Source organism: Cannabis sativa, chromosome 3, assembly GCF_029168945.1.
Source record: "Cannabis sativa cultivar Pink pepper isolate KNU-18-1 chromosome 3, ASM2916894v1, whole genome shotgun sequence".
NCBI classification, from domain to species: Eukaryota; Viridiplantae; Streptophyta; class Magnoliopsida; order Rosales; family Cannabaceae; genus Cannabis; species Cannabis sativa.
The window spans coordinates 65,856,072-65,870,369 of NC_083603.1; positions in this window are offsets into that span (position 1 = coordinate 65,856,072).

Sequence of the window (14,298 nt, forward strand, 5' to 3'; positions counted from 1 at the left end):
TGACAAAATTAATAAAACAATGAACCAATAAAAATACGATTAATAGCTATACAATACTACAATATATCATGTACCGAACAACATTAAAACAACAATATAACAACTAAAAAATAATGTAATTTATAAAATTTAATAAACATGCAACTAAAATAATTCTAATTCAAATTCAAATACAATTGATAAATGTAAGACGTAGCCTAATGATCTAGTTTTTTTTAAAAAAAAAAAAACTAAAGAACCTTAGAATAAGAATCGTATAATAACTAAATTAAAACTAAAAAAATAACTAATTAGAAACAGAAAAAAAATGAGAGACATAAACCATTTAAGGTTGAACAATTCTTCTAACTAAATACCTCAGAAAAAAAAAATATAAACATAACAAAACAAGTCTTTGAAACTAGATAAAGACAACAAAAACTAATACATTAATCTTTAAAGTTGCAACCTCATCATCATTACCTCACATTTTTCCCTGAAAAGCCTCTTCAATGGATGACTTGGTGAAACAACAACAATAAAAAAATTAAAAGATGAAACAACTATAAAACAACTTATAAACAACGTTAAATCAACGTAGCTATTAAAATATTTAGATAAAAATTTTGATTCATAAAAAAGATAAAATATAGATCAACAAAAGTAATATCTAAACAATACCACTAAAATGCTAACTTAAAGTTGAAATAAAATTACATTTGAATGTGTCCTATTCCTTTAAGCTAGTAAAGAATTCTCTTGGGAATTTCACCAAACACCTAGCAAGTGTACTTTTATATGTATATATATAAGAACTCAACTTACAGAATAAGAACAAAGTTCCTAAAATCTGTAAGAAAAATAGAGAAATCAATAATAAATAAGCAAATAAACAACAAACTCTTATAAAAGCTATCAAATCCAAACTTTTATTTTTGTAATTTTAGCAAAATGAGAAGAAGAAGAAGAAGAAGAAGAAGAAGAAGAAGAAGAAGAAGAAGAAGAAGAAGAAGACCTTACAAACATCAATTGAACGACAATGGTGGCTTGAGAAGAGGCTTTGCGTGATGACGAGAGGCTACATATGGTGATTGTGCGAAGACCAATGTGAAAGCTCGATAAGCTTGATGAGAGAGTGAGAGATGACTTGTTGAACCCAGATCTGAATGAGGTTAGATATGAGGAAGGAGAACAAAAGGTAAATATGTAATTATAAAACTTTAAAAAAGTATTAAAGAAAATTTTAAAAAAGTAAAATGTTAAAAATTAGAAAGGATAATATAAATGTTAAAAATTGGTCAAAATAGTCATTTTGTGTAAAAATCTCAATAAATGTGTACACCTAACATAATATATTCAACCCAATATAAATATCAAACTCCATCTAGAGAAACTGTTTTCATATAGTGGATGAAAAACGAAAAAAGAAAGAGACGATAAAACTTAAAAACAATTTTTTCAGTAAAACAGAGAGAAAAAATATAGTAAAAATTATTTTTATCCACTCAAATTACAAAATAAACTATAAATAATCAAGGAAAAGAGAAAAAGGATTGTACCTCCACCATTGTCGTCCTCCATTATACGATTAGTTTCTGGGCACCTCTACTGCTCTCCCTTCAACGTTTAGGGATTTAGCTTAGGAATGAAGATCAAATAGGGTCGATATGGACAAAATCGATTAGTTTTTAGTACGTACACAATTTTCGTTTTTGATTTTGAGGATTTAGGTTCGATTTCGTGATGAAATTTTGAGGATATGGTTTCTTTCTGAAATGAACTATGAAATTTTATTTTGTTTCTTTTTGATTCTTTTTATCTTAATTCAATCAGTTTAATTAAATTTAAATTTGTTTTATTTATTTATTTTAGGTTTTAATAATTAATTTTAGTTATTAGTTTTAGATTTTAGGAGGAAAATAAAAATTAAAAAGGGATTTGCTCTTATGGTTATTGAATGTTTAGCCTGGGACGTGGACTTGGTGCGTGATCTGTTTAATACAAGGGATGCTCAACTCATTTTGAGTATTCCCTTAAATTCAAGTCGTATTGATGATGTTTGGTTCTGGTCTTTTGAGAGCTCGGGGAATTTTTCAGTAAAAAGTATGTATCGACATTTGCAACAAAGAAAGGAAGATGATTTGCAGCTGGTGTTGGGTTTTATGCCCTAAATAAAACTCATTTCAATATAATCAGATTTACTTATTAATATAGATCAGAAATAACATTTAATGTTGCATGGTTCACATGATTTATTTCATGATTATATGTACATAATGTATAAATTCATCTGAAACCCTTTTTCACATACTTGATCCTGTTTATTGTGTCGTCAACACATTGGAAAGTAAACATGACTATGTGAATAAAGTTTCCTAGATTTATCAGACATAGGGTTTTACTGATATGATAATCTACAACAGAGTTTACTTGCATTTGGAGAAGTGTTATATTCTTTCCAGAGCATTGGTTAAAGTAAAGCTCAGGTTGGATGCATGGAGTATGCATCGGAAGGGACCGATATTGAACTTTGACTTAGATTTATTAAACTTACTATAATATCTATTCAAGTCAATATCGCCTAGTTGATCCTAGATCAAATGATCTTAATCCTGAAATGATTAGGCTCAATCTCGAGAGGCTATTCGTGTTCTTTGATTTGTTAGTTAAGCCTAATTTTAGGTCATGGGTGATACGTACATTTTGGGAACACGGTAGTGCAATTGAGTGGGAGCGCTATCATAAACATGGAATCTATAGCTTCTATCTGGCGAATAGTAAGCAAAGGATGATCTCCTTCGAGCTTGACCAAACGAACATAAATAGTGGAGTACTCATTTCACATAAGCTGAAATATCATTTATACGGGGTCAAGTATTTTAAGGAATAAATACATTGTAGGGTGTAACGGTAATTTAATCCCTTTACAGTGTATCATTCATATAGAGGATCAGTGATCACATTAGGATTATAACAATGGATAACTAATGATGTGTCTATATGGTGGAACATATAGAGCATTCTATATAACTGAGAGTGCAATTCTAAGTTCTATGCGTGGATTCAACGAAGAATTAATAAGTTAGTGAATTTTAGTAATAAATTCTTGATCTACTTATTGGAAGCTCGGTTATATAGACCCATGGTCCCCGCACTAGTTGAGATAATATTGCTTGTAAGACTCACGTAATTGGTTTTGATTAATCAATTATAATTCTCAAATTAGACTATGTCTATTTGTGAATTTTTCACTAAGTAAGGGTGAAATTGTAAAGAAAGAGTTTTAGGGGCATATTTGTTAATTATGATACTTTGTATGGTTCAATTAATAAATATGATAAATGACAATATTATTTAATAATTATTTATAGTTATTAAATAGTTAGAATTGGCATTTAAATGGTTGAATTAGAAAATTGGCGTTTTTGAGAAAATCAGATGCAGAAAAGATAAAACTGCAAAATTGCAAAAAGTGAGGCCCAAATCCACTAGGTAGGGCCGGCCACTTTTGTAAGGTTTTTCCCTCTGATATTTTCATTACTTTAATGCCAAATAATTCAAACCTAACCCTAGTGGAATGCTATAAATAGATAGTGAAGGCTTCAGGAAATTTACACTTAAATTTTCTACTTTTTCATTCAGAAAAAACTGAGCCTCTCTCTCTCTCCCTATCTTTGGCCCAACCCACTCTCTCTCTCTTCCTCATTGAGATTTCGAAATTCTTAGTGTATGAGTAGTGCCCACACACAGCAAGTGATACCTCAATCATAGTGAGGAAGATCGTGAAGAGAGACTTTCAGCAAGAACGAGGTTTCAGCATCAAAGATTCAGAGAAAGAGATCCAGGTTCAAATATTGATAATGCTCTGCTACAGAAAGGAATCAAGGGCTAGATATCTGAACGGAATGAGTCATATTATTCCGCTGCACCCAATGTAAGGTTTCCTAAACTTTATATGTGTTTATTTCATCGTTTTAGAAAGTTCATATTTAGGGTGTTAATAAACATACTTGTGAGTAGATCTAAAATCCTGGTAAAATAATTTCCAACAACTAGCCTCAGAGCCATGGTAATTGATTTACTTGCAAGAAATTTGGACTTTAAAACGATTGTTTGTTTGTTTTTGGATGGTATCATGTTGTATTGAGTGTTATTTAATGATTGATTGATGTTTGTAAATTTTCGTGAAAAATAATTGCGATTCTGTTTCTGGAATTATTTTTATTGGATAGTATGGAAAAAAATTAAGCAAGTTACTTTTTTACAGAACTCAATTTCGATTTAATTTGAATTAGTTATGATTTTTTGAAGATTCGAAAAAATCGGAGCTGTGGTGAAATTTTCCTGCGATCGCGAAAACTGGCCGTACAGCTCACAATTTTTTCGTTTTTCTTCGTTTTTTCATGCTTTTTCATGGAATTAACTTCTGATTTTTTGTGTAGTTCTGTATTTATACTATTACTATTCCTAATTCAAATCTAATTATCATTTTGAATTAATTTAATATTTTTTAAATTTAATTCAAGATATTAGTGTAATTTGAATTTGAAAATAGTTAGTATCTATCTTTTTTGCTTAATAATCTATCTTTTTTTAAATTTTATTATATCTTATATTATTTTTAAATTTAAGGTCAGATTTTAATATTTTAAATTAATTTTTTTAAATAATTTGACCTTATTTAAATTTAAAATAAGATAACAATAATTATGTAATTTTAAATAGATGTAAGATATTTTGCTAACTTTTAAATTTTGTTATTTTATTTATTTAAATTACATTTAAAATCTGAAAAAAGATATTCATTTATCTTTTTTAATTTTTTATTTAATTTTTATTTATAAAATAACATTTAATTTTTAAAAGTAGTTAGCAAATTTTAAAATGATATTTAGGTTGGTTGAAACCTAATTTTTCAAAATTGTAGGTTTAATTTTAAATTTAATTTTTTTTTTAAATTTCGAATATTTCAAATTTTATTTTAAATTTTTTGAAAATAAATATTTTATTTATTTTATTAATTATTTCGAAATTAATAATTTAATTTAAAATTAAATAAATCCTACATCCAACTATCCAGCTAACCTTGTTGCAGGAGTATGTGTTTTAGCTTGTGTGTAAGTTTTCAAAACCTATTATTACTTGATTGCAAATAGCCATGGTTACTTTTTGCCAGATCTAATGATCTGATGGCTCCCTTGGTCAAGTTAATAATTTGTAACAGGTATATTTACAATCTTCTTTCATCTGTGTATGACCTAGCAACATGATAGGACCCATCCAAAGTGTGCATGTGTGAGCCTATGTGTTTAATTTTATTATAGATGCATATAGGTTGCTGTTGCTAAAATAAATTATCATAGTTCTTGATAGAATTTATTTAGGCCCATTTAGTTTTTGGGCCTATTCAATTAATAACAGTTGTTCTTATTAAGGTTAAATTCCTCTCTTTTGGGCCTTGTGTGAGAGTTGGGAGCCATAGTAGTGGGTACGACATACTGAACCCAGCACCCCCTCACATGAACCACCCCAATTGTGAAGGCCCATTTGCCTGATTTGAATAACTGTACTAGGTTAATTAAACTAGTTTAACCTAATAAAATTGATTAGCAACATAATTAATTTCATTTATTTTGAAATTAATTTAAGAAAATTATAGTTTAAAGAATTTTTTATTCTAAGCTAAACTATATGTATTTTCTTGTATTTAATTAAATATAGAATTATAACCATCTAGATTCTTTCTGGAGCTTAATTAAATTTTTCATTAAATATTCCTATTTAAGTTGATATTTAGTTATCTTCAACTAACCAACTTAAATCTGAATATCTTTTGGATTTAAAATTTCAAAATTAAGTTGAGGAATTTTAGGCATTGGTTATTAAGATTCTTTAGATATTTTTTAAGTTAATATCTTTTCGAATATTAACTTAAAATGGAATATTTTAGATATTTTTTAAGTTAATATCTTTTCGAATATTAACTTAAAATGAAATATTTTCAAATTAAGTGGTTACAACTTAATTTTTTGATATTTAATTAAATTTAAATTTGAAAATATTTAAGTTCTTGATTTTTTCTAATACAACTTAAATTAGATAATTTTTCAAATTTTGTGGAAAAGATACTTAGTCAAATAAGATATTTTCTAGATAGTTATTTCTAGACTACTTATTATTTCAAATATTAAATAGGAAAATATTATAGATTGTGAAATTAATTATTTATATAATTAATTTTGGTACAATTTATTTTAAGTATATTTTTCCTAGTATTAAACTAGAGATTAATAATTAAGTCTTCTCTACACTTAATTATTTATTTCTTGAATTTACTACATTTAATTAATTTGAAAATTAAATATCTAAGTTGATTTTCATCATCATACTTAAATATTTCTTTTTCATGACACTTAATTAAATAGAAAATTATTTTTAGTTGAAATTTATTTTTCAACTAAATTTAAATAATTTTCAAAATATATTTTTTCTTTATTTTATTAATCAAATTTCGAAAGTGCATTTCTTAAATGCTGGAATTTCGAATTTTATTTGAAAAATAGATTAAAGTTGTAAATTATTTATTTTAATTTTGGACCAACTTAAATCAATGATTTTTTTATTTATTGATTAAATTAAAATAAATGAAGTAAAATATATTTTATTAGAATTTTAATTAATTAGTCAAAGGAAAATCTAGATAGATGATGTTTTTGCTTGAAGTATTTTTCTAGTGTATTTAATTAAATAGAAAATTAATATTTAAGTTGATTTTCATCATCATACTTAAATATTTGAAATTTTTTTTATACATATTTAATTAAATAGGAAAATTATATTTTTTGTTGTAAATTAATTTTATTAATTAATTTTGGGCCAACATTAAATTAGAATAATTTTTCCAGGATTTATTTTTTATTTTAATATGCAATTTCGAAAATTGTATTCTTAAATACTTTAATTTTTTGAAATGCAATATATGTTTATAGAAAATTAAATTTGAGTTGTAAATTGATTTAAATTAATTTTGTAACAACTTAAATTGAATATTTTTCTAAATATTTATTGGAAATTATTACTAAGATGGAAATAATTCATATTATTTTCATATCCATCTAAGTAAAATTTATAAATATTAAATTAAAATTTACATTTAGAATTTTTTATTCTAAATTGGAAATTTTAATTAAATAAATATATATTTAAAATAAATATATTAAATAAAGAGAATCAAAGAAAATACAACTCACTTTAAATAATGAGCTTGATTATTATTAAGATATTCGATCTCCGTTGTTGGTCTTACAAAAGTTAAATGTTTTCAATATAACCTCGAGACGCTAGACTTCGTCCCCCTATGGATGGTTATTCGTTGAACGCATTTAAAACCGTAAGATTTCATTTGATAAGTGTTTTGTGAGTTTTCGTCTCTATTTAGACTCTCCCCTACGGTGACTACTTAGAGATAAACTCATAAAACATGAAACAATGGTGGAAGCTCATAAAATAAGAATAACCTTGACTCTCGCCTACCTGGACAATGTTGGATTCTTATTTGGATCGAATAAAAGGTTGCTAGAATGGTTTCTATTTTAGATGAGCTGACAACTCTATTCAATAAATGATACTTTGACTCTCGCCTACCGGGACACTGTATCAGTTTGTTGAAAACCTTGGAAATTATTTAGGATTGTATGTTTTAGTATTTTCACTAGTCATTCCTACTTGCTATATGTTTATAATTTCTGAATTGTGTATGAATTTATATTGAACCATGTTATTTTCTGTTATTAAGTTGTAGTTTAATTTCGAATCTTCATTGTTGGTCTAACATGTTTGTTTTTCTAATGAGATAAATCCCTAATGGATTTTCACCATTAGACATACATAATAGTGTACGATCTCGAAAGATAAATATTGTATATGCAACATCTAGCTGTTCATCAATTGATGACACTTTAGACTAGTATTTTTACAATATGAAACAAGAAGATTACATAAATAAGATTACTTTGTCTTTCGCTAATCGAAGCATCGTTGGATTCTTATTTATAAACGAAATTATCCTAATTCCTCTTAGCTTATTCATTTCGAATTAGCTCAATAATATATCATTGGATGAATGGTCTATAAATCATTTCATGTCATTATATTTTCTCTTAAGAAATTAAATGACGCATATGATTATAATCCCGAAATTCTATTCCCAATTGATATAAATCCTCAATCTTAGAAATCTCCTACTTGTATGGGCAAATCTGACTTAGAGTTTGTATTAGTAGTCGGTCCAAGATAGAATTACTCATTATATTTGGTATAAATTTAAGTCTTTGACTTTAATTTTAGATTCCAAATAGAAATTTTCTTATATTTCTAATTCCAGAATACAATACAGTTACACTTTCTCAAGTGTTTAATATCTATCTTCTATTAATGGATTAAAACTGTATGGAATATGAGTTAGGTATTCTGTGACCAGGATCCACTTGCAGTATTCTAAGAACTCTTTGATGTAACTAAACCTATGTCATCAATAGACACTACCACATTTTTTTTAATCTATGGCATTTGTATCTTGTTCATAGTGGATTTGACAAGATCAATCTCTGCAAAGAGTTAATATGCCTATATCCACTGAAAGTAGTTCATCTCATTCGCAGATGGATGTACATTCAGGGGTGGATATGAGTTTTTTGTTGTATTCTTAAAACGATAACTCTAGATTATACCTTTTAGCAAAGAAATTTGAAATGTTTGAAAAATTTCATTAATTTCTAGCAATGGTTAAAACCATTAAGGTAAGTGGTTAAAAATCTTGCGAACTGATAGGGGTGGAGAAATAGTTAGTAGATATGCAGTTCAAAGATCATTAAATTGATTTTTGAATTATATCCAAACTTACCTCCCCAGAAATTTCGAGTTGCATATTGATGATTAGTTACTAGTCGTTGCCTAAATCCTTCTATGGTAATACAATTTCAGAATGATGTAATGGTTGTGTACTTAATGTAAATCATTACTAGATTCATGGATGACCTAATCAAAATCTTAAGAAAAGCTAGAACTGTTAACCATGGTTTGTTAGCTATTCTAAGTGATTAGGGGTGGACCATCCCATTGTCAATAGATAAGAAAGTGTTTGTTCAAACAAATACTACTTTTCTAAGATAATGACTAAGTCTGAAAACAAGTAGCAAATAAAGGAGATATTTAATTCTTGATTCCAAAAGTGTTCTATCATCTTATTTGATATATGATGATCCCACTGCCTCTGTTGTCTTGTCACAACCGAAGAGATCAATACCATTTAGTTTTCTTAGACATAATTCACGGTACCTCGTCGTAGTGGGAGAGTTTCTAGGAACTCACCTTCTTATGACTTGGGAGACACTAGTGATTAAAATCCATCAAATAGTAATGGATTGTCAAGATAAGAAACTAAGAAGAAAAGCCAATAGAACTATGGTTTAATCCATTCACATGGAATAACCTAAAGTTTTCTATTACAAGGACATAAAAGGAAATTTTAGTTAATAAGTCTATTCTATGGACTTAACAAACTTCCTGTTCTTATTATTATAGGTTTGAGTTTATCTAAACCTATGGCTTGTGGTATACCTGATAATTACTTACTCTAATGCAAGCAACTTACTTTAGTAAGATGCTGAAGCATTTTCTTTCTAATGGAAATCTATAGAGGCTTCACAACTTCTTAGGTATAGATTTTATTTATCTAAGGAAAAGTATTAACTATTCCAGAAAAGATAAAGCCATGAAAGAATTTTTTATATCAACGGTGAGAGGTCTTAAATATGCTTTTGTATGCCTTAGACCAGACACCTGCTGTTGAGTGGGAGTAATGAGTAGGTATCAGATTAATCTAGGAGAAGAACATTGGAACACAATCAAGTAAATCCTAAGATTAAGAAGAAGAACTATATGTTAGTCTATAAGGGTGTGTTTAAAACTCTTAGACTACACCATATCAGATTTCGAAATTTGCCTTTGTGCTAGTAAATCTTTCTGATAAGATGGTGGTTACTCTGGGGGTGGAATAGTGATTTTGGAAAAGTGTAAAAACCTATCTGAAGTCTCTAGGTCCACCAGAGAGGGACTGAATGTTAAGGTTGCAGGAAAGGTACTTATTCAGTCTAAGGAAAGTTCTACACATTTTTGGCATCATTCCAAATTGCCTTAAACTACTAGTGTTAATTTCCTGATTAACCAAAAGTAGTTGCCAAAGGTATAGAATCCAGTATCCCAAGAGAGTGGACATATAGAGAGGAATTTCACATTATCAATGATTTTGTGATTAAAGGAAGAGTAATGATGGAGAAAAGGTTGTGGTTAATTCAACCTTTCAGATCCTATTACGAGGAGTTTACTACTACTACACTTGATTTGTATATCGAGGTGTTGAGATTATTTGAAACGCACTTTTTGTTTTATATTAGTGCAAGTGGGAGTTTGTTGGGTTTTATGCCCTAAATAAAACTCATTTCAATATAATCAGATTTACTTATTAATATAGATCAGAAATAACATTTAATGTTACATGGTTCACATGAATTATTTCATGATTATATGTACATAATGTATAAATTCATCTGAAACCCTTTTCACATACTTGATCCTGTTTATTGTGCCGTCAACACATTGGAAAGTAAACATGACTATGTGAATAAAGTTTCCTAGATTTATCAGACATAGGGTTTTACTGATATGATAATCTACAACAGAGTTTACTTGCATTTGGAGAAGTGTTATGTTCTTTCCAGAGCATTGGTTAAAGTAAAGCTCAGGTTGGATGCATGGAGTATGCATCGGAAGGGACCGATATTGAACTTTGACTTAGATTTATTAAACTTACCGTAATATCTATTCAAGTCAATATCGCCTAGTTGATCCTAGATCAAATGATCTTAATCCTGATATGATTAGGCTCAATCTCGAGAGGCTATTCGTGTTCTTTGATTTGTTAGTTAAGCCTACTTTTAGGTCAGGGTGATACGTATATTTTGGGAACACGGTAGTGCAATTGAGTGGGAGCGCTAGCATAAACATGGAATCTATAGCTTTTATCTGGCGAATAGTAAGCAAAGGATGATCTCCTTCGAGCTTGACCAAACGAACATAAATTGTGGAGTACTCATTTCACATAAGCTGAAATATCATTTATACGGGGTCAAGTGTTTTAAGGAATAAATACATTGTAGGGTGTAACGGTAATTTAATCCCTTTACAGTGTAGATCATTCATATAGAGGGTCATTGATCAAATTAGGATTATAACAATGGATAACTAATGATGCGTCTATATGGTGGAACATATAGAGCATTCTATATAACTGAGAGTGCAATTCTAAGTTCTATGCGTGGATTCAACGAAGAATTAATAAGTTAGTGAATTTTAGTAATAAATTCTTGATCTACTTATTGGAAGCTCGGTTATATAGACCCATGGTCCCCGCACTAGTTGAGATAATATTGCTTGTAAGACTCATATAATTGGTTTTGATTAATCAATTATAATTCTCAATTTAGACTATGTCTATTTGTGAATTTTTCAGTAAGTAAGGGCGAAATTGTAAAGAATGAGTTATTAGGGGCATATTTGTTAATTATGATACTTTGTATGGTTCAATTAATAAATATGATAAATGACAATATTATTTAATAATTATTTATAGTTATTAAATAGTTAGAATTGGCATTTAAATGGTTGAATTAGAAAATTGGCGTTTTTGAGAAAATCAGATGCAGAAAAGGTAAAACTGCAAAATTGCAGAAAGTGAGGCCCAAATCCACTAGTATAGGGCCGGCCACTTTTGTAGGAAATTTGAACTGATTTTTTCATTATTTTAATGCCAAATAATTCAAACCTCACCCTAGTGGAATGCTATAAATAGATAGTGAAGGCTTCAGGAAATTTACACTTAAATTTTCTACTTTTTCATTCAGAAAAAACTGAGCCTCTCTCTCTCTCCCTATCTTTGGCCCAACCCACTCTCTCTCTCTTCCTCATTGAGATTTCGAAATTCTTAGTGTATGAGTAGTGCCCACACACAGCAAGTGATACCTCAATCATAGTGAGGAAGATCGTGAAAAAAGACTTTCAGCAAGAAGGAGGTTTCAACATCAAAGATTCAGAGAAAGAGATCCAGGTTCAGATATTGATAATGCTCTGCTACATAAAGGAATCAAGGGCTAGATATCTGAACGGAAGGAGTCATATTATTCCGCTGCACCCAATGTAAGGTTTCCTAAACTTTATATGTGTTTATTTCATCGTTTTAGAAAGTTCATATTTATGGTGTTAATAAACATACTTGTGAGTAGATCTAAGATCCTGGTAAAATAATTTCCAACAGTTAATACCATTTAGTTTTCTTAGACATAATTCACGGTACCTTGTCGTAGTGGGAGAGTTTTGAGGAACTCACTTTCTTATGACTTGGGAGACACTAGTGATTAAAATCCACTGTGAGTTTAAACAAGTAATGGATTGTCAAGATAAGAAACTAAGAAGAAAAGCCAATAGAACTATGGTTTAATCCATTCACATGGAATAACCTAAAGTTTTCCATTACAAGGACATAAAAGGAAAATTAGTTAATAAGTCTATTCTATGGACTTAACAAACTTCCTGTTCCTAGTATTATAGGTTTGAGTTTATCTAAACCTATGGCTTGTGGTATACCTGGTAATTACTTACTCTAATGCAAGCAACTTACTTTAGTAAGATGCTGAAGCATTTTCTTTCTAATGGCAATCTATAGAGGCTTCACAACTTCTTAGGTATAGATTTTATTTATCTAAGGAAAAGTCTCAACTATTCTAGAAAAGATAAAGCCATGAAAAAATTTCTTATATCAACAGTGAGAGGTCTTAAATATGCTTTTGTATGCCTTAGACCAGACACCTGCTGTTGAGTGAGAGTAATGAGTAGGTATCAGATTAATCCAGGAGAAGAACATTGGAAGACAATCAAGTAAATCTTAAGATAAAGAAGAGGAACTATATGTTAGTCTATAAGGGTGTGTTTCAAACTCTTAGACTACACCATATCAGATTTCAAAATTTGCCTTTGTGCTAGTAAATCTTTCTGATAAGATGGTGGTTACTCTGGGGGTGGAATAGTGATTTTGGAGAAGTGTAAAAACCTATCTGAAGTCTCTAGGTCTACCAGAAAGGGACTGAATGTTAAAGTTGCAGGAAAGGTACTTATTCAGTCTAAGGAAAGTTCTATACAGTTTTGGCACCATTCCAAATTGCCTAAACTACTAGTGTTAATTTCCCGATTAACCAAAAGTAGTTGCCAAAGGTATAAGAATCCAGTATCCTAAGAGAGTAGACATATAGAGAGGAATTTCACATTATTAATGATTTTGTGATTAAGGAATAGTAATGGTGGAGAAAAGGTTGTGGTTAATTCAACCTTTCAGATCCTATTACGAGGAGTTTACTACTACTACACTTGATTTGTATACCGAGGTGTTGAGATTATTTGAAACGCACTTTTTGTTTTATATTAGTGCAAGTGGGAGTTTGTTGGGTTTTATGCCCTAAATAAGACTCATTTCAATATAATCAGATTTACTTATTAATATAGATCAGAAATAACATTTAATGTTGCATGGTTCACATGATTTATTTCATGATTATATGTACATAATGTATAAATTCATCTGAAACCCTTTTTCACATACTTGATCCTGTTTATTGTGCGGTCAACACATTGGAAAGTAAACATGACTATGTGAATAAAGTTTCCTAGATTTATCAGACATAGGGTTTTACTGATATGATAATCTACAATAGAGTTTGCTTGCATTTGGAGAAGTGCTATGTTCTCTCCAGAGCATTGGTTAAAGTAAAGCTCAGGTTGGATGCATGGAGTATGCATCGGAAGGGACCGATATTGAACTTTGACTTAGATTTATTAAACTTACCGTAATATCTATTCAAGTCAATATCGCCTAGTTGATCCTAGATCAAATGATCTTAATCCTGAAATGATTAGGCTCAATCTCGAGAGGCTATTCGTGTTCTTTGATTTGTTAGTTAAGCCTAATTTTAGGTCATGGGTGATACGTACATTTTGGGAACACGGTAGTGCAATTGAGTGGGAGCGCTATCATAAACATGGAATCTATAGCTTCTATCTGGCGAATAGTAAGCAAAGGATGATCTCCTTCGAGCTTGACCAAACGAACATAAATAGTGGAGTACTCATTTCACATAAGCTGAAATATCATTTATACGGGGTCAAGTATTTTAAGGAATAAATACATTGTAGGGTGTAACGGTAATTTAATCC